The sequence below is a fragment of the Scyliorhinus torazame genome, chromosome 21 (genome assembly GCF_047496885.1).
Source record: "Scyliorhinus torazame isolate Kashiwa2021f chromosome 21, sScyTor2.1, whole genome shotgun sequence".
Classification (NCBI taxonomy): Eukaryota; Metazoa; Chordata; class Chondrichthyes; order Carcharhiniformes; family Scyliorhinidae; genus Scyliorhinus; species Scyliorhinus torazame.
Window position 1 is genome coordinate 134,614,749 of NC_092727.1, and position 18,003 is coordinate 134,632,751.

The 18,003-nt window shown below is 48.3% G+C and overlaps 1 protein-coding gene across 1 annotated transcript in view; it reads right to left on the reverse strand.

The window, feature by feature from the left end:
• The window catches only part of naglu (N-acetylglucosaminidase, alpha), a 68,536-nt gene that overhangs the window by 31,842 nt on the left and 18,691 nt on the right, over positions 1-18,003 (reverse strand). The gene's annotated exons all lie outside the window — the stretch shown is intronic.

Here is an 18,003-nt window from a genome sequence, read left to right on the forward strand (position 1 = left end):
GATATGATACAGTCACATTGACAGAAACGTGGCACAAGCCAGAACAGGACTGGATACTTGACATCCGGGTTATAAGGTTTATAGCGGTAACAGAATGGGTAAAAAGGGAGGTGGAGTAGCAGCTTTGATCAAAGATAGTATCAGAGCTCTTGAACGAGATGCAGTTCCTGAATTAGAATCTCTATGGTTGGAGGTGAGAAACAGGAAGGGAGCGGTGAGCTTGTTTGGTATTTACTATAGACCTACAAATAGTGGGGAGGAAGTGGAAGAGAGCATTTGTCAGCAGGTTATGGAATCCTGCAGGGCAAGTAGATTTGAGATAGTTGGGGGTTCAATTACCCACAGTAGATTGGGAAATGGGTAGAGTGTGGGGGACGGAAGGAGAGTAATTATTGCAGTGTATGCAGGAGAACTTTCTGGAACAGTACATTTAATCTTTATTAATGTCACAAGTAGGTTTACATTAACACTGCAACGAAGTTACTGTGAAAAGCCCCTAGTCGCCACACTCTGGCGCTTGTTCGGGTACACTGAGGGAGAATTCAGAATGTCCAATTCAACTTACAGGACTTTCGGGACTTGTGGGAGGAAACCGGAGCACCCGGAGGAAACCCAAGCAGACACAGGGAGAAAGTGCAGACTCCGTACAGACAGTGACCCAAGCCGGGAATCGAACCTGGGATCCGGGCGCGGTGAGGCAACAGTGCTAACCACTGTGCTACCGTGCCGCCCTTTTCCAATCCTACCAGGGAGCAAGCTGTGCTGGATCTAGTCCTAGGAAATGAAGCTGGCCAGGTGGAGAACGTCAGAATGGGGGAGCTGTTGGGAAGTAGCGATCATAATATAATACGATTCAATATTAAATTGGAAAAGGATAAAAATCAGTCATGGACTAAGATCCCAAGTTGAATTGGAGCAGGTTGATTGCAAACACATTTTGATGGATGAAAAATGTGAGACTTTCAAAGGAGAGATGAATAGGGTGCAAGCTAGGTACGTACCACGACAAATAAATACAGGGTATCCAAAGCGAGAGTAGTTTGGATGACTAAAGTTACTGATGATAAAATAAGAAAAAAAAGCATGTGCTGCATACCAAAATAATAATAGCAATAGAAATCAGGTAGAGTATTACACCTTTCACCTCAGACCCCATTCCAAGTTTTGAATGACTTCCAGTGGATTAGGTGTGACGGGCCACATTCTGCAGCTCTTTAAAAAAAAATCTCTGGATGCGAGTTGTCAAAACCGGGTGCTTCGACTTCCTCCCACAGTCCAAAGTGTGCCGGTTAGGTTGACTGACCATGATAAAATTGCCCCTTCATGTCTAGGAATGTACCGGTTAGGTGGGGTTATGGGGATAGGGTGGGGGGAGTGGGCCTGGGTTGGGTGCTCTTTCAGAGTGCCAATGCAGACCCGATGGGCTGAATGGCCTGCTTCTGTGCTGCAGGAATTCCATAATTCTACAACTATCTCAAATGCAGACGAGAGGCTAAGGCTGGAATAAGGAAGGCTAAGAGGAAGCATGATGAAAGATTGTAGGCTGTGCTAAAACAAATAGCAAAATGTTCTTCAAGCATATTAATTGTAAAAGATTAGTGAAGGATGAAGTGCGGCCCATAAGGGAAAAGCAGGGTAAACTGCTCACTGAAGCGGAGGGTATGGCAGTGATACTAAATGAGTACTTTGCATCTGTCTTTATTAAATTAGAAGATGGTGACAATAGCCCAGTTGAAAATGTGGGTGTTGAGTAACTGAACAGTAATGTGATAAAGAAAAGGTGCTAACAAGGCTTGCAGAACTCCAGGTAGAGAAGTCGCCAGGCCCGGATGGGACGCATCCTAGATTGCCGAGAGGGGTAAGGGAGCATATTGCGGAGCCGTTGACAGAAATTTTCCATGCCTCTCTGAACACAGCATTAGTCCTGGGGGACTGGAGGATTGCAAATGTGACGACGTTGTTTAAGAAAGGGGCAAAGGATAACCCAGGAAACTACCGACCTGTCAGCTTGAAATAGTGGGGAAAACTGATGGAGGCCAGAATACGGGATGAGATAAATATACACTTAGACAAAAATAAGTTAATACCAGACAGTCAACATGGCTTTGTTAAGGGTCGGCCATGTCTGACAAATTTAATTGAGTTCTTTGACGAGGTGACATAGGAAGTGGATGAAGCTCGTGCTGTTCTATATTTGGACTTTCAGAAAGCCACATGGCACGTTAGTTAGCAAATTAAAAATGTTTGGGATTGAAGGGTCCTTGGTAGTATTGATTAGAAGTTGGCTAAGAGATGGAAACAGAGGGAAGGTATAGATGGATATTTCTGACTGGAGACGAGTTGAAAGTGGTGTTCCCCAGGGCTCAGTATTGGAACCCTTGCCTTTTCCGATTTATGTAAACGATTTAGAAGTGGGTGTTCAGGGCAAAATTTCTAAATTTGCAGATGATACGAAGCGAGGGAGAATAGTGAATTGTGAAGATGACGCTGAGCGACTTCAGAAGGACATTGACAAGTTGGCCAAATGGGCAGACACCTGGCAGATGAACTTCAACGCAGCGAAATGGGAGGTAATGCATTTTGGTAGAAGAAACATGGGAAGGCAATACAGGCTCAATGGAACAACTTTGAGGGGAGTACAGGAGCAGAGGGTCCTTGGGGTTCAAGTGCATAATTCTCTGAAGGTGGCCAGGCAAGTTGAAACAGTTGTTAAGACTTATATAGCATCCTTGGGTTTATAAAAGCAAGGAAGTGATGCTACACCTCTACAAATCATTGGTCAGACCACATTTTGAGTATTGTGCTCAGTCCTGGGCACCTTATTTAAGGAAGGATGTTAAAGACCTGGAGAGAGTGCAGAGAGATTTACTAGAATTATACCAGGAATTTTAGGTCCAAGAAAGATTGGAGAAATTGGGCTCGTTCTCCTTGGAGCAGAGAAGATTAAGAGGCAACCTCATTGAGGTGTTCAAAATTCTGAACAATTTTGACAGGGTAAAGAAGGATCTTCTGTTCCACTGGTTAGTATGTCAGTGACAAGGGGTCACAATTTCAAGATGGTCAGCAAGAGAGCTCGGAGTGAGATGAGGAGAAACCTCTTTACTCAGAGTTGTTGAGATTTAGAATGCGCTGCCTGAGAGAGTGAGGGAGATGGATTCCATTGGCGGTTTCAAAAGAGAGCTGGATATATGATTTCAAATTCCGCTTTCAAAAGTCACAATTTCAAATCATCTTCTAAATTATGCTTTCCCTCTGCTGCTTCCATCTAGGTTTCGCTTTCAGGTTTTACGCCTCTCCTTTCAGAGCTTTCACACAAACTCCGAGGTCCAGCCACTGACTTCCACAATTATTTCAAATAATGTCTCCCAAACTGTAGTACTTTCTCTCAAACATTAGCACCGCTGAAGATCTCATTCTGGTCTCTGATGATCCAATGCCTTTTCAACTCTTTTACTGAACAGCAATCTGTTCTGGCCCCCAGTTTCTCTGTTCCATTAACTCCCAGACTTTTGAGAAACTTCTCCTCTCCTCTCTAGTTTCCTTAACTAGCTGGATTTCCAGCATTTGTTTTCATAACCATTCCTCCATAGTATGGCATTTTTTCTAAAAGGCTGAGAGAGATGTTCCCTCTTCAGCCTTCTAAAATCAACTGCTTCTACCCTAACTGTGAGAACTGCCTTCTTTCTCACTACCTATCTTAACTGCAAGCAAATTAACTAAACTAAAACTTAAAAGCTCCTCTATCTTACAAGACCCCAGTTGCAAAGCAACCACTGCTGGTGTGTTTACTCTTCACCCCATAGCCCTCTCGAAGCACAATAGAGACAGTCAGAACTGAACCAACCCTCACACAAACAAACACCTTTGTCCAGCCTGAATCTAACTATAGGAAGGATGTGCTGGCCCAACTATAAGGAAGGATGTGCTGGCCTTGGAAAGGGTCCAGAGGAGGTTCACAAGAATGACTCCTAGAATGAAGAGCTTGTCGTACGAGGAACGGTTGAGGACTCTAGGTCTGTACTCGGAGTTCAGAAAGATGAGGGGGGGGATCTTATTGAAACTTACAGGATACTGCAAGGCCTGGATAGAGTGGATGTGGAGAGGATGTTTCCACTTGGAGGAAAAACTAGAACCAGAGGGCACAATCTCAGACTAAAGGGACGATCCTTTAAAACAGAGATGAGGAATTTCTTCAGCCAGAGGGTGGTGAATCTGTGGAACTCTTTGCCGCAGAAGGCTGTGGAGGCCAAATCACTGAGTGTCTTTAAGACAGAGATAGATAGATTCTTGATGAATATGGGGAGCAGGGGTTATGGGGAGAAGGCAGGAGAATGGGGATGAGAAAATATCAGCCATGATTGAATGGCGGAGCAGACTCGATGGGCCGAGTGGCCTAATTCTGCTCCTATGTCTTGTGGTCTTATGGACTTTATAGAGTGGATGCTGGGAGAAAACATAGAAACATACATAGAAAACAGAAGCAGGAGGCCATTCGACCCTTCGAACCTGCTCCGCTATTCATTATGATCATGGCTAATCATCAAGTTCAATACCCTGACCCAACCTTGCCTTCTTATCCATTTAGCCCCAAGAGCTATATCTAATTCCTTACTGAAATTACACAACATTTTGGCTTCAATTACTTTGTGGTAGCGAATTCCACAGATTCACCACTCTCTGGGTGAAGAAATTTCTCCTTACCTCAGTCCTAAAAGGTTTACCCCTTATCCTCAAACTATGACCTCTAGTTCTGGATTCCTCATCATTGGGAACATTCTTTTTGAATCTACCCTGTCTAATCCGGTTAGAATTTTACAAGTTTCTACGAGATCCCTTCTCGCTCTTCTAAACTCCAACGAATATAATCCTAACCGATTTAATCTCTCCTCATATGACAGTCCCGCCATCCCAGGAATCAGCCTGGTAAACCTTCGCTGCACTCCCTCCATTGGAAGAACATCTTTCCTCAGATAAGGACACCAAAACTGCACACAATACTCCAGATGTGGCCTCATCAATACCCTATCCAATTGCAGTAAAACATCCCTATTCCTACACTTAAATCCTCTCGCTATGAGGGCCAACATACCATTTGCCTTCTTCACTGCTTGCTGTACCTGCGCGCTTATTTTCAATTGCTATTGGTTTAGCACAGTGGGCTGAACAACTGGCCTGGAATGCAGAACAAGGCCAGCAGCGCGGGTTCAATTCCCGTACTGGCCTCCCCGAACAGGCTCCGGAACATGGCGACTAGGGGCTTTTCACAGTAACTTCATTGAAGCCTACTTGTCACAATAAGTGATTATTATTATTGCACAAGGACACAAAGGTCTCACTGAGTACCATCCTCTCATAATTTGCACCCATTCAAATAATCTGCCTTCCTATTTTTGCTACACTTCACATTTATCCAGATTTTACTGCATCTGCCATGCATGTGTCCACTAACTCAGCCTGTCCAAATCCCGTGTTCTCTTCTTGAGGAGACTTAGAAATACATAAATACATAGATGATAGGAGCAGGAGGAGGCCTTTTTGCCCTTCGAGCCTGCTCCGCCATTCATCACCATCATGGCTGATCATCCAACTCAATAGCCTAATCCTGCTTTCTCCCCATAGCCTTTGATACCATTCTCCCCAAGTGCTATATCCAGCCGCCTCTTGAATATATTCAAAGTTTTAGCATCAACTACTTCCTGTGGTAATGAATTCCACAGGCTTACCACTCTTTGGTGAAGACGTGTCTCCTTATCTCTGTCCGAAATGGTTTACCCTGAATCCTCAGGCTGTGACCCCTGGTTCTGGACACACCTATCATTGGTAACATCTTCCCTGCATCTACCCTGTCTAGTCCTGTTAGAATTTTATACGTCTCTATGAGATCCCCCCTCATTCTTCTGAACTCGAGTGAGAACATCCCCAACCTAGTCAATTTCTCCTCATATGACAGGACCGCCATCTTTGGAATCAGTCTGGTAAACCTTCGCTGCACTCCCTCGAGAGCAAGAACATCTTTCCTCAAAGGAGACCAAAGCTGCACACAATACTCCAAGTGTGGCCTCATCAAGGCCCTGTACAATTGCAGCAACACATCCCTGCTCCTGTACTCGAAACCTCTTGCAATGAAGGCCAACATACCATTAGCCTTCTTTACCACCTGCTGCACCTGCATGCTTACCTTCAGCGAATGGTGCACAAGGACACCTTTTGCACACCTGCACACTCCCCTCTCCCAATTTACAACCATTCAGGTAGTAACCTGCCTTCCTGTTTTTGCTTCCGAAATGAATAACCTCCACTTATCCAAATTATACTGCATCTGCCATTGGTTTGCCCACTCGCCCAACCTGTCCAGATCTTGCTGTAGGATCCCTGCATCCTCGTCACAGTTCACCCTCCCACCTAATTTGGTATCATCTGCAAACTTTGAGATGTTACGTTTTGTTCCCTCATCCAAATCATTTATATTGTGAATAGCTGGGGTCCCTGCACCGATCTCTGTGGTACCCCACTGGTTACTGCCTGCCAATTTGAAAAATGAAATGAAAATCACTTATTGTCACAAGTAGGCTTCAAATGAAGTTACCGTGAAAAGCCCCTAGTCGCCACATTCAGGCGCCTGTTCTGGGGGGGGGGGGACTGGTACGGGAATTGAACCATGCTGCTGGCCTGCCTTGGTCTGCTTTCAAAGCCAGCGATTTAGCCCTGTGCTAAACCACCCCAGAAAAGGACCCATTAATCTCTACTCTTTGTTTCCTATCTGCAAAAACAGTTTTCTATCCACCTCAATACATTTCTCCCAATCCCATGCGCTTTAATTTTGCACAATAATCTCTTATGCAGGACATTGTCAAACGCCTTCTGAAAGTCCAAATACACCATATCGACTGGCTCCCCCTTGTCGACTGTACTGGTTACCTCTTCAAAAGAATTCCAACATGTACATGGCCACAGGAGATTCCTGCACTACCTGCCTCGCTCTCTTGCTCGGTCTGGTGGTCACCCAGTCCCTTCCTGCCTGCGGAGTCTGAGCCTGAGGTGTGACCACCTCTCTATATATGCTATCCACGATGCTCTCCGACCCGCGGATGCCCCACAATGTCCCCATCCGCCGCTCCAGCTCTGAAACCCAAGCTTCCAGGAGCTGTAACTGGAGACACTACATGCACACATGCTGACCCTGGCGACTAGAACTGTTCCCAGCCTGCCACATGGAGCAAGAGGAGCAGACCACGTCTTGATTTATTCCTTTAAATTAAACCTTTGAAATTAAACTTTCGAAAGATGTTTATGTGTCAGATTAAATCCAATCCCCGTATACTATTCAATTAGACTGACTATATATCCCTCTTGATCTGACAACAAATTCAAAAGTTATTTAATTGAAATTTAAAAAGTTATTTAAATCAACTTAAAAATAGTAATTTAAATTAACCCAAAATAGTTATTTAAGTCATATTTTAAAAAATACTAATTCAAATCAACTTAAATATAGTAATCTAAGTCAAATCAAAACTGGTATTTAAATCAGTAACTCCACACATATTCAAATTTAGCCCAGTCTGCCTTTCAGCCAATCAGACTAAAGTTTCATGTGCGTCACTTTACCGGGTTTTTTTCAATTTTGAAACAAACAGCTGCCTTACCCGATAGCGGTGTCCCTAACCCTAACCCCGTCCCGTCTCTCCGCGCTCTTTACTGAAGTCTCGTCCTCTCTCTCTCTCTGCTCTCTTTACTGAAGTCTCGCCCTCTCTCTGCGCTCTTTATTGAAGTCTCGCCCTCTCTCTCTCCGCGCTCTTTACTGAAGTCTCGTCCTCTCTCGCTCTGCTCTCTTTACTGAAGTCTCGCCCTCTCTCTCTCTGCGCTCTTTATTGAAGTCTCGCCCTCTCTCTCTCTGCGCTCTTTATTGAAGTCTCGCCCTCTCCCTATCTCTCCGCTCTCTTTACTGAAGTCTCGTCCTCTCTCTCTTCGCACTCTTTACTGAAGTCTCACCCTCTCTCTCTCCGCACTCTTTACTGAAGTCTCTCCCTCTCTCTCTCGGCGCTCTTTATTGAAGTCTCGCCCTCTCTCTCTCTGCGATCTTTATTGAAGTCTCGCCCTCTCTCTCTGCTCTCTTTATTGAAATCTCGCCCTCTCTCTCTCTGCGCTCTTTATTGAAGTCTCGCCCTCTCTCTCTCTGCTCCCTTTATTGAAGTCTCGCCCTCTCTCTCTTTGCGCTCTTTATTGAAGTCTCGCCCTCTCTCTCTCTGCGCTCTTTATTGAAGTCTCGCCTCTCTCTCTCCGCGCTTTTTACTGAAGTCTCGCCCCCTCTCTCCGTGCTCTTTACTGAACTCTCGCCCTCTCTCTCTCTCCCCGTGCTCTTTACTGAAGTACTGCTTTCTCTCTCCGCGCTCTTTAGTGAATATACAGTGAATGGTAGAACCCTCAAGAGTATTGAAAGTCAAAGAGATCTAGGAGTACAGGTCCACAGGTCATTGAAAGGGGCAACACAGGTGGAGAAGGTAGTCAAGAAGGCATACGGCATGCTTGCCTTCATTGGCCGGGGCATTGAGTATAAGATTTGGCAAGTCATGTTGCAGCTGTATAGAACCTTAGTTAGGCCACACTTGGAGCATAGTGTTCAATTCTGGTCGCCACACTACCAGAAGGATGTGGAGGCTTTAGAGAGGGTGCAGAAGAGATTTACCAGAATGTTGCCTGGTATGGAGGGCATTAGCTATGAGGAGCGGTTGAATCAACTCGGTTTGTTCTCACTGGAACGAAGGAGGTTGAGGGGAGACCTGATAGAGGTCTACAAAATTATGAGGGGCATAGACAGAGTGGATAGTCAGAGGCTTTTCCCCAGGGTAGAGGGGTCAATTACTAGGGGGCATAGGTTTAAGGTGAGAGGGGCAAGGTTTAGAGTAGATGTACGAGGCAAGTTTTTTACGCAGAGGGTAGTGGGTGCCTGGAACTCGCTACCGGAGGAGGTGGTGGAAGCAGGGACGATATTGACATTTAAGGGGCATCTTGACAAATACATGAATAGGATGGGAATAGAGGGATACGGACCCAGGAAGTGTAGAAGATTGTAGTTTAGTCGGGCAGCATGGTCGGCACGGGCTTGGAGGGCCGAAGGGCCTGTTCCTGTGCTGTGCATTTCTTTGTTCTTTTGCTCGACTGAAGTCACGCCCTCTCTCTCTACATGCTCTTTATTGAAGTCTCGCACTCCGCGCTTTACTGAAGTCTCGCACTCTCTCTCCGCGCGCTCTTTACTGAAGTCTTACCTTCTCTCTCCGCGCTCTTGACTCAAGTCACGCCCTCTCTCTCGTCACACTTTATTGAAGTCTCGCCCTCTCCGCGCTCTTTACTGAGGTCCCATCCTCTCTCCGCACTCTTTACTGAAGTCTCGCCCTCTCTCTCTCCGCGCTCTTTACTGGAGTCTCGCCCTCTCCGCGCTCTTTACTGATGTCTCGCCCTCTCTCTCTCTGCACTCTTTACTGAAGTCTCGCCCTCTCTCACTCCGCTCTCTTTATTGAAGTCTCGCCCTCTCCCTATCTCTCCGCTCTCTTTACTGAAGTCTCGCCCTCTCTCTCTTCGCACTCTTTACTGAAGTCTCACCCTCTCTCTCTTCGCACTCTTTACTGAAGTCTCACCCTCTCTCTCTCCGCACTCTTTACTGAAGTCTCTCCCTCTCGGCGCTCTTGATTGAAGTCTCGCCCTCTCTCTCTCTGCGATCTTTATTGAAGTCTCGCCCTCTCTCTCTGCTCTCTTTATTGAAATCTCGCCCTCTCTCTCTCTGCGCTCTTTATTGAAGTCTCGCCCTCTCTCTCTCTGCGCTCTTTATTGAAGTCTCGCACTCTCTCTCTCTCTGCGCTCTTTATTGAAGTCTCGCCCTATCTCTCTCTGCGCTCTTTACTGAAGTCTCGCCCTCTCTCTCTCCGCGCTCTTTACTGAAGTCTCGCCCCCTCTCTCTCTGCGCTCTTTATTGAAGTCTCGCCCTCTCTCTCTCTGTGCTCTTTACTGAAGTCACGCCCTCTTTCTCTCTCTGCGCTCTTCATTGAAGTCTCGCCCTCTCTCTCTCTGCGCTCTTTATTGAAGTCTCGCACTCTCTCTCTGCGCTCTTTATTGAAGTCTCTCCCTCTCTCTCTCTGCGCTCTTTATTGAAGTCTCGCCCTCTCTCTCTCTCTCTGCGCTCTTTATTGAAGTCTCGCACTCTCTCTCTCTCTGCGCTCTTTATTGAAGTCTCGCCCTATCTCTCTCTGCGCTCTTTACTGAAGTCTCGCCCTCTCTCTCTCCGCGCTCTTTACTGAAGTCTCGCCCCCTCTCTCTCTGCGCTCTTTATTGAAGTCTCGCCCTCTCTCTCTCTGTGCTCTTTACTGAAGTCACGCCCTCTTTCTCTCTCTGCGCTCTTCATTGAAGTCTCGCCCTCTCTCTCTCTGCGCTCTTTATTGAAGTCTCGCACTCTCTCTCTGCGCTCTTTATTGAAGTCTCTCCCTCTCTCTCTCTGCGCTCTTTACTGAAGTCTCGCCCTCTTTCTCTCTCTGCGCTCTTTATTGAAGTCTCGGCCTCTCTCTCTCTGCGCTCTTGATTGAAGTCTTGCCCTCTCTCTCTGCGCTCTTTATTGAAGTCTTGCCCTCTCTCTCTGCGCTCTTTATTGAAGTCTCACCCTCTCTCTCTCTGCGCTCTTTACTGAAGTCTCGCCCTCTTTCTCTGCGCTCTTTATTGAAGTCTCACCCCCTCTCTCTCTCCGCGCTCTTTATTGAAGTCTCGTCCTCTCTCTCTCCGCGCTCTTCATTGAAGTCTCGCCCTGTCTCTCTCTGCGCTCTTTATTGAAGTCTTGCCCTCTCTCTCTCTGCGCTCTTTATTGAAGTCTCGCCCGGTCTCTCTCTGCGCTCTTTATTGAAGTCTCGCCATCTCTCTCTCTGCGCTCTTTACTGAAGTCTCGCCCTCTCTCTCTCTGCGCTCTTTATTGAAGTCTCGCCCTCTCTCTCTCTCTGCGCTCTTTATTGAAGTCTCGCCATCTCTCTCTCTGCACTCTTTATTGAAGTCTCGCCCTCTCTCTCTCTGCGCTCTTTATTGAAGTCTCGCCCTCTCTCTCTCTCTGCGCTCTTTATTGAAGTCTCGCCCACGCTCTCTCCGCGCTCTTTATTGATGTCTCGCCCTCTCTCTCTCTGCGCTGTTTATTGAAGTCTCGCCCTCTCTCTCTCCGCGCTTTTTACTGAAGTCTCGCACCCTCTCTCCGTGCTCTTTACTGAACTCTCGCCCTCTCTCTCTCTCCCCGTGCTCTTTACTTAAGTACTGCTTTCTCTCTCCGCGCTCTTTAGTGAATATACAGTGAATGGTAGAACCCTCAAGAGTATTGAAAGTCAAAGAGATCTAGGAGTACAGGTCCACAGGTCATTGAAAGGGGCAACACAGGTGGAGAAGGTAGTCAAGAAGGCATACGGCATGCTTGCCTTCATTGGCCGGGGCATTGAGTATAAGAATTGGCAAGTCATGTTGCAGCTGTATAGAACCTTAGTTAGGCCACACTTGGAGCATAGTGTTCAATTCTGGTCGCCACACTACCAGAAGGATGTGGAGGCTTTAGAGAGGGTGCAGAAGAGATTTACCAGAATGTTGCCTGGTTTGGAGGGCATTAGCTATGAGGAGCGGTTGAATAAACTCGGTTTGTTCTCACTGGAACGAAGGAGGTTGAGGGGAGACCTGATAGAGGTCTACACAATTATGAGGGGCATAGACAGAGTGGATAGTCAGAGGCTTTTCCCCAGGGTAGAGGGGTCAATTACTAGGGGGCATAGGTTTAAGGTGAGAGGGGCAAGGTTTAGAGTAGATGTACGAGGCAAGTTTTTTACACAGAGGGTAGTGGGTGCCTGGAACTCGCTACCGGAGGAGGTGGTGGAAGCAGGGACGATAGTGACATTTAAGGGGCATCTTGACAAATACATGAATAGGATGGGAATAGAGGGATACGGACCCAGGAAGTGTAGAAGATTGTAGTTTAGTCGGGCAGCATGGCCGGAACGGGCTTGGAGGGCCGAAGGGCCTGTTCCTGTGCTGTGCATTTCTTTGTTCTTTGTTCTTTTGCTCGACTGAAGTCACGCCCTCTCTCTCTCCATGCTCTTTATTGAAGTCTCGCACTCCGCGCTTTACTGAAGTCTCGCACTCTCTCTCCGCGCGCTCTTTACTGAAGTCTTACCTTCTCTCTCCGCGCTCTTGACTCAAGTCACGCCCTCTCTCTCGCCACACTTTATTGAAGTCTCGCCCTCTCCGCGCTCTTTACTGAAGTCCCATCCTCTCTCCGCACTCTTTATTGAAGTCTCGCCCTCTCTCTCTCCGCGCTCTTTACTGGAGTCTCGCCCTCTCCGCGCTCTTTACTGATGTCTCGCCCTCTCTCTCTCTCTGCACTCTTTACTGAAGTCTCGCCCTCTCTCACTCCGCTCTCTTTATTGAAGTCTCGCCCTCTCCCTATCTCTCCGCTCTCTTTACTGAAGTCTCGCCCTCTCTCTCTTCGCACTCTTTACTGAAGTCTCACCCTCTCTCTCTCTGCGCTCTTTATTGAAGTCTCGCCCTCTCTCTCTCTCTGCGCTCTTTATTGAAGTCACGCCCTCTCTCTCTCTGCGATCTTTATTGAAGTCTCGCCCTCTCTCTCTCTGCGCTCTTTATTGAAGTCTCGCACTCTCTCTCTCTGCGCTCTTTATTGAAGTCTCGCCCTCTCTCTCTCTCTGCGCTCTTTATTGAAGTCACGCCCTCTCTCTCTCTCTGCGCTCTTTATTGAAGTCTCGCCCTGTCTCTCTCTGCGCTCTTTACTGAAGTCTCACCCTCTCTCACTCGCTGCACTCTTCATTGAAGTCTCGCACTCTCTCTCTGCGCTCTTTATTGAAGTCTCGCACTCTCTCTCTGCGCTCTTTACTGAAGTCTCGCCCTCTTTCTCTCTCTGCGCTCTTTATTGAAGTCTCGGCCTCTCTCTCTCTGCGCTCTTGCCCTCTCTCTCTGCGCTCTTTATTCAAGTATTGCCCTCTCTCTCTGCGCTCTTTATTGAAGTCTCACCCTCTCTTTCTCTGCGCTCTTTATTGAAGTCTCACCCTCTCTCTCTGCGCTCTTTACTGAAGTCTCGCCCTCTTTCTCTCTCTGCGCTCTTTACTGAAGTCTTGCCCTCTCTCTCTCTGTGCTCTTTATTGAAGTCTCGCCCTCTCTCTCTTTGCACTCTTTACTGAAGTCTCACCCTCTCTCTCTCCGCGCTTTATTTTTAGTCTTGCCCTCTCTCTCTCTCTCTGCGCTCTTTATTGAAGTCTCGCCCTCTCTCCCTCTGCGCTCTTTATTGAAGTCTCGCCCTCTCTCTCTCTGCGCTCTTTATTGAAGTCTCGCCCTCTCTCTCTGCGCTCTTTATTGAAGTCTCGCCCTCGCCCTCTCTGCGCTCTTTATTGAAGTCTCGCCCTCGCTCTCTCCACGCTCTTTATTGAAGTCTCGCCCTCGCTCACTCCGCGCTTTATTGAAGTCTCGCCCTCTGTCTCGCTGCGCTCTTTATTGAAGTCTCGCCCTCTCTCTCTCTGAGCTCTTTATTGAAGTCTCGCCCTCTCTCTCTCTCTGCGCTCTTTATTGAAGTCTCGCCCTCTCTCTCTCTCTGCGCTCTTTATTGAAGTCTCGCCCTCTCTCTCTCTGCGCTCTTTATTGAAGTTTCGCCCTCTCTCTCTCTCTGCGCTCTTTATTGACGTCTCGCCCTCGTTCTCTCCGCGCTCTTTATTGAAGTCTCGCCCTCTCTCTCTCTGCGCTGTTTATTGAAGTCTCGCCCTCTCACTCTCTGCGCTCTTTATTGAAGTCTCGCCCTCTCTCTCTCTGCGCTCTTTATTGAAGTCTCGCCCTCTCTCTCTCTCTCTGCGCTCTTTATTGAAGTCTCGCCCTCGCTCTCTCCGCGCTCTTTATTGAAGTCTCGCCCTCTCTCTCTCTGCGCTCTTTATTGAAGTCTCGCCCTCTCTCTCTCTCTGCGCTCTTTATTGAAGTCTCGCCCTCGCTCTCTCCGCGCTCTTTATTGAAGTCTCGCCCTCTCTCTCTCTGCGCTGTTTATTGAAGTCTCGCCCTCTCTCTCTCCGCGTTCTTTATTGAAGTCTCGCCCTCTCTCTCTCTGCGCTCTTTATTGAAGCCTCGCCCTCTCTCTCTCTGCGCTCTTTATTGAAGTCTCGCCCTCTCTCTCTCCGCGCTCTTTACTGAAGTCTCGCCCTCTCTCTCTCTGCTCTCTTTTTTGAAGTCTCGCCCTCTCTCTCTCTGCGCTCTTTATTGAAGTCTCGCCCTCTCTCTCTCACTGCGCTTTATTGAAGTCACGCCCTCTCTCTCTCCACGCTCTTTTCAAAAAATATATATATTTATTAAAATTTTAAACAATTTTTCATCCTTACAAACAACCCCCCCCTCATACAAATAGAAAGAAAATGCATATAGCAAGACATAAGCATGGTAAAACAATATGTTACAGAACTTTGTACATTGGATTCCTCCCGTACATGCCAGTTTTCCAGATCTTTCATGAATTATCTTGCTCAAATACCCCCAAACATACCTCCCTTCCCCCTCCCTCCCTCCCCCTTCGCAAGACCCCCCCCCCCCCCCCTACCCCCTCCCCCCTTGGGTTGTTGCTGCTGCTGACCGACCTTCACCTGACGCTCCGCGAGATGGTCTAGGAACGGTTGCCACCGCCTGTAGAACCCCTGCGCAGACCCTCTCAAGGCAAACTTTATCTTCTCTAGCTTGATAAACCCTGCCATATAATTTGTCCAGGCCTCCACGCTGGGGGGCTTCGCCTCCTTCCACATTAGCAAGATCCTTCGCCGGGCTACTAGGGACGCAAAGGCCAGAATGCCGGTCTCTTTCGCCTCCTGCACTCCCGGCTCGTCCACTGCTACAAATATTGCTAGCCCCAGCTTGGCTTGACCCGGACTTTCACCACCTGAGATATTGCTCCCGCCACTCCTCTCCAGAACCCCTCCAGTGCCGGGCATGACCAAAACATGTGGACATGGTTCGCCGGGCTTCCTGAGCACCTCCCACATCTGTCCTCCACCCCAAAGAACCTACTCAACCTCGCCCCCGTCATGTGCGCTCTGTGAACCACCTTAATTTGTATTGGGCTAAGCCTGGCACACGAGGAAGAGGAATTAAGCCTACCTAGGGAATCAGCCCATAGCCCCTCCTCAATCTCCTCCCCCAGCTCCTCCTCCCAATTACCCTTCAGCTCCTCTACCAACGCCTCCCCCTCTTCTTTCACCTCCTGGTATATCGCCAAAACCTTGCCCTCTCCGACCCACACACCCGAGATCACCCCGTCTTGACTCTCCTGTGCCGGGAGCAACGGGAATTCCCTCAACTGCCGCCTCACAAACGCCCTCACCTGCATGCATCTGAAAGCAATTCCCGGGGGTAGCCCAAACGTCTCCTCTTGTGCCCCTAGGCTCGCAAACGTCCCATCAATGAACAGGTCCCCCATTCTTCTAATCCCCGCCCGATGCCAGCTCTGAAACCCCCCCGTCCATCCTCCCCGGGACAAGCCGATGGTTACCCCTGATCGGGGACCACACCGAGGCTCCCATTGCACCCCTGTGCCGTCTCCACTGGCCCCAGATCTTTAGCGTTGCCGCCACCACCGGACTCGTGGTGTACCTTGTCGGCGAGAGCGGCAGCGGTGCCGTCGTCAGTGCCTCAGGCTCGTTCCTTTGCAGGACGCCATCTCCAACCTCTTCCATGCCGCCCCCTCTCCCTCCATCACCCACTTACGGATCATCACCACATTTGCTGCCCAGTAGTAGCCCCCCAGATTCGGCAGCGCCAACCCTCCTCGGTCCCTACTGCACTCCAGAAACCTTCTCCTTACCCTCGGGGTCTTATTCGCCCACACAAACCCCATAATGCTCCTGCCTACCCTCTTAAAAAAGGCCTTGGTGATCACGATGGGAAGGCACTGAAACACAAAAAGAAACCTCGGGAGAACGACCATTTTGACCGACTGCACTCTACCCGCCAGCGAGAGCGGCAACATGTCCCATCTTTTGAAGTCCTCCTCCATCTGCTCCACCAGCCTCGTCAGATTCAGTTCATGTAGGGCCCCCCCAACTCCTAGCTATTTGGATCCCCAGTTACCGAAAGCTCCTTTCCGCCCTCCTCAGCGGTAGATCGTCCATCCCCCTTTCCTGGTCTCCTGCCTGTACTACAAAGAGCTCACTCTTCCCTACATTAAGCTTATAGCCTGAAAAATCCCCAAACTCCCTTAGAGTCTGCATGATCTCCACCATCCCCTCCACTGGATCCGCCACATACAGCAACAGGTCATCTGCATAAAGCGACACTCGATGTTCCTCTCCCCCTCGGACCACCCCCCTCCATTTCCTCGACTCCCTTCATGACATGGCCTAGGGTTCAATTGCTAACGCAAACAACAGGGGGGTTCTCTCTCCACGCTCGTGACTGAGGCCTCGCCCTCTCTTGCTCCACGCTCTTTATTGAAGTCTCGCCCTCTCTCTTCGCGCTCTTTACTGAAGACTCGCCCCTATCTCTCCGCGCTCTTTATTGAAGTCTCGCCCAATCTCTCTTCGCACTCTTTACTGAAGTCTCGCCCTCTCTCGCTCCACGCTCTTTATTGAAGTCTCGCCCTCGCTCTCTCCACGCTTTATTGAAGTCTCGCCCTCGCTCTCTCCGCGCTCTTGACTGAAGTCTCGCCCTCTCTCTCTCCGCGCTCTTTATTGAAGTCTCGCCCTCTCTCTCTCCACGCTCTTTACTGAAGTCTCGCCCTCTCTCTCTCTCTGCACTCTTTATTGAGGTCTCGCCCTCTCTCTCTCCACGCTCTTTATTGAAGTCTCGCCCTCTCTCTCCGCGCTCTTTACTGACGTCTCGCCCTCTCTCTCCGCGCTCTTTACTGACGTCTCGCCCTCTCTCTCTCTCTGCACTCTTTACTGAAGTCTCGCCCTCTCTCTCTCTCTGCACTCTTTACTGAAGTCTCGCCCTCTCTCTCTCCGCGCTCTTTATTGAAGTCTCGCCCTCTCTCTCTCCACGCTCTTTACTGAAGTCTCGCCCTCTCTCTCTCTCTCTGCACTCTTTATTGAGGTCTCGCCCTCTCTCTCTCCACCCTCTTTATTGAAGTCTCGCCCTCTCTCCGTGCTCTTTACTGACGTCACGCCCTCTCTACCCTCTTTATTGAAGTCTCGCCCTCTCTCCGTGCTCTTTACTGAAGTCTCTCTCTCCGCGCTCTTTATTGAAGTGGGGATATAGGGACACAGTTAAAAATAAGAGGTCTCCCATTTAAGACAGCGATGGGAAGGATTTTTTTCTTTCAGCGGGTTGTTAATATGAGGAATTTCCTTCCTAGAAAGCAGCGAAGCCTGGATGCTTGAATCTATTCAAGGCAAAGTTAGAATGATAGTTGATGGTGAAGTGTTATGGGGGATGTGGGCCGATAGGCAAGGGGAGTTGAGGCCACAATTAGACCAGCCATCATCCTATAGAATGGCAGAGAAGCATGAAGTGCCGAATGGGCTACTCTTACATCCTCTGTTCCTATGATATTATGCCATTAACTTCTTTATAAAAAGAGTTGCATCTGGAATGGAGAAGTTATAGCGAAAGGCTCGTAATCAGATAATCAAAGTTCATGGCATTCTATCATATCTGGCCTCTGGAGAAAGCAGAAATGAAAAGTCATAGGGCAGGGTTAAAAGAGACATGGATAAACTTTTAGATTTCAGCTAGACAAATCTTTGGGTATTAGGGAAAATTAACAAAGATGAAAAAAGTTCAGTGGAGCTGACCTGGTCCATGGAACAGGATAGAGGCTTCAGCTTCTTAGAAGATCAGAGATTGTGCGGAGACCATCAAATACTTTTGAAAACATCAACAAAGCACTGAAATCTACCAACTTAACTTAATTACAAATTATATAAGATACAATTTTATTAGCAAGCTAAAAGATATGAAAGTTTCAATTACATTTGTAAGATTATTTTGCTTTGCAACAAATAATGCAAAGTCCTCAATTAGGTT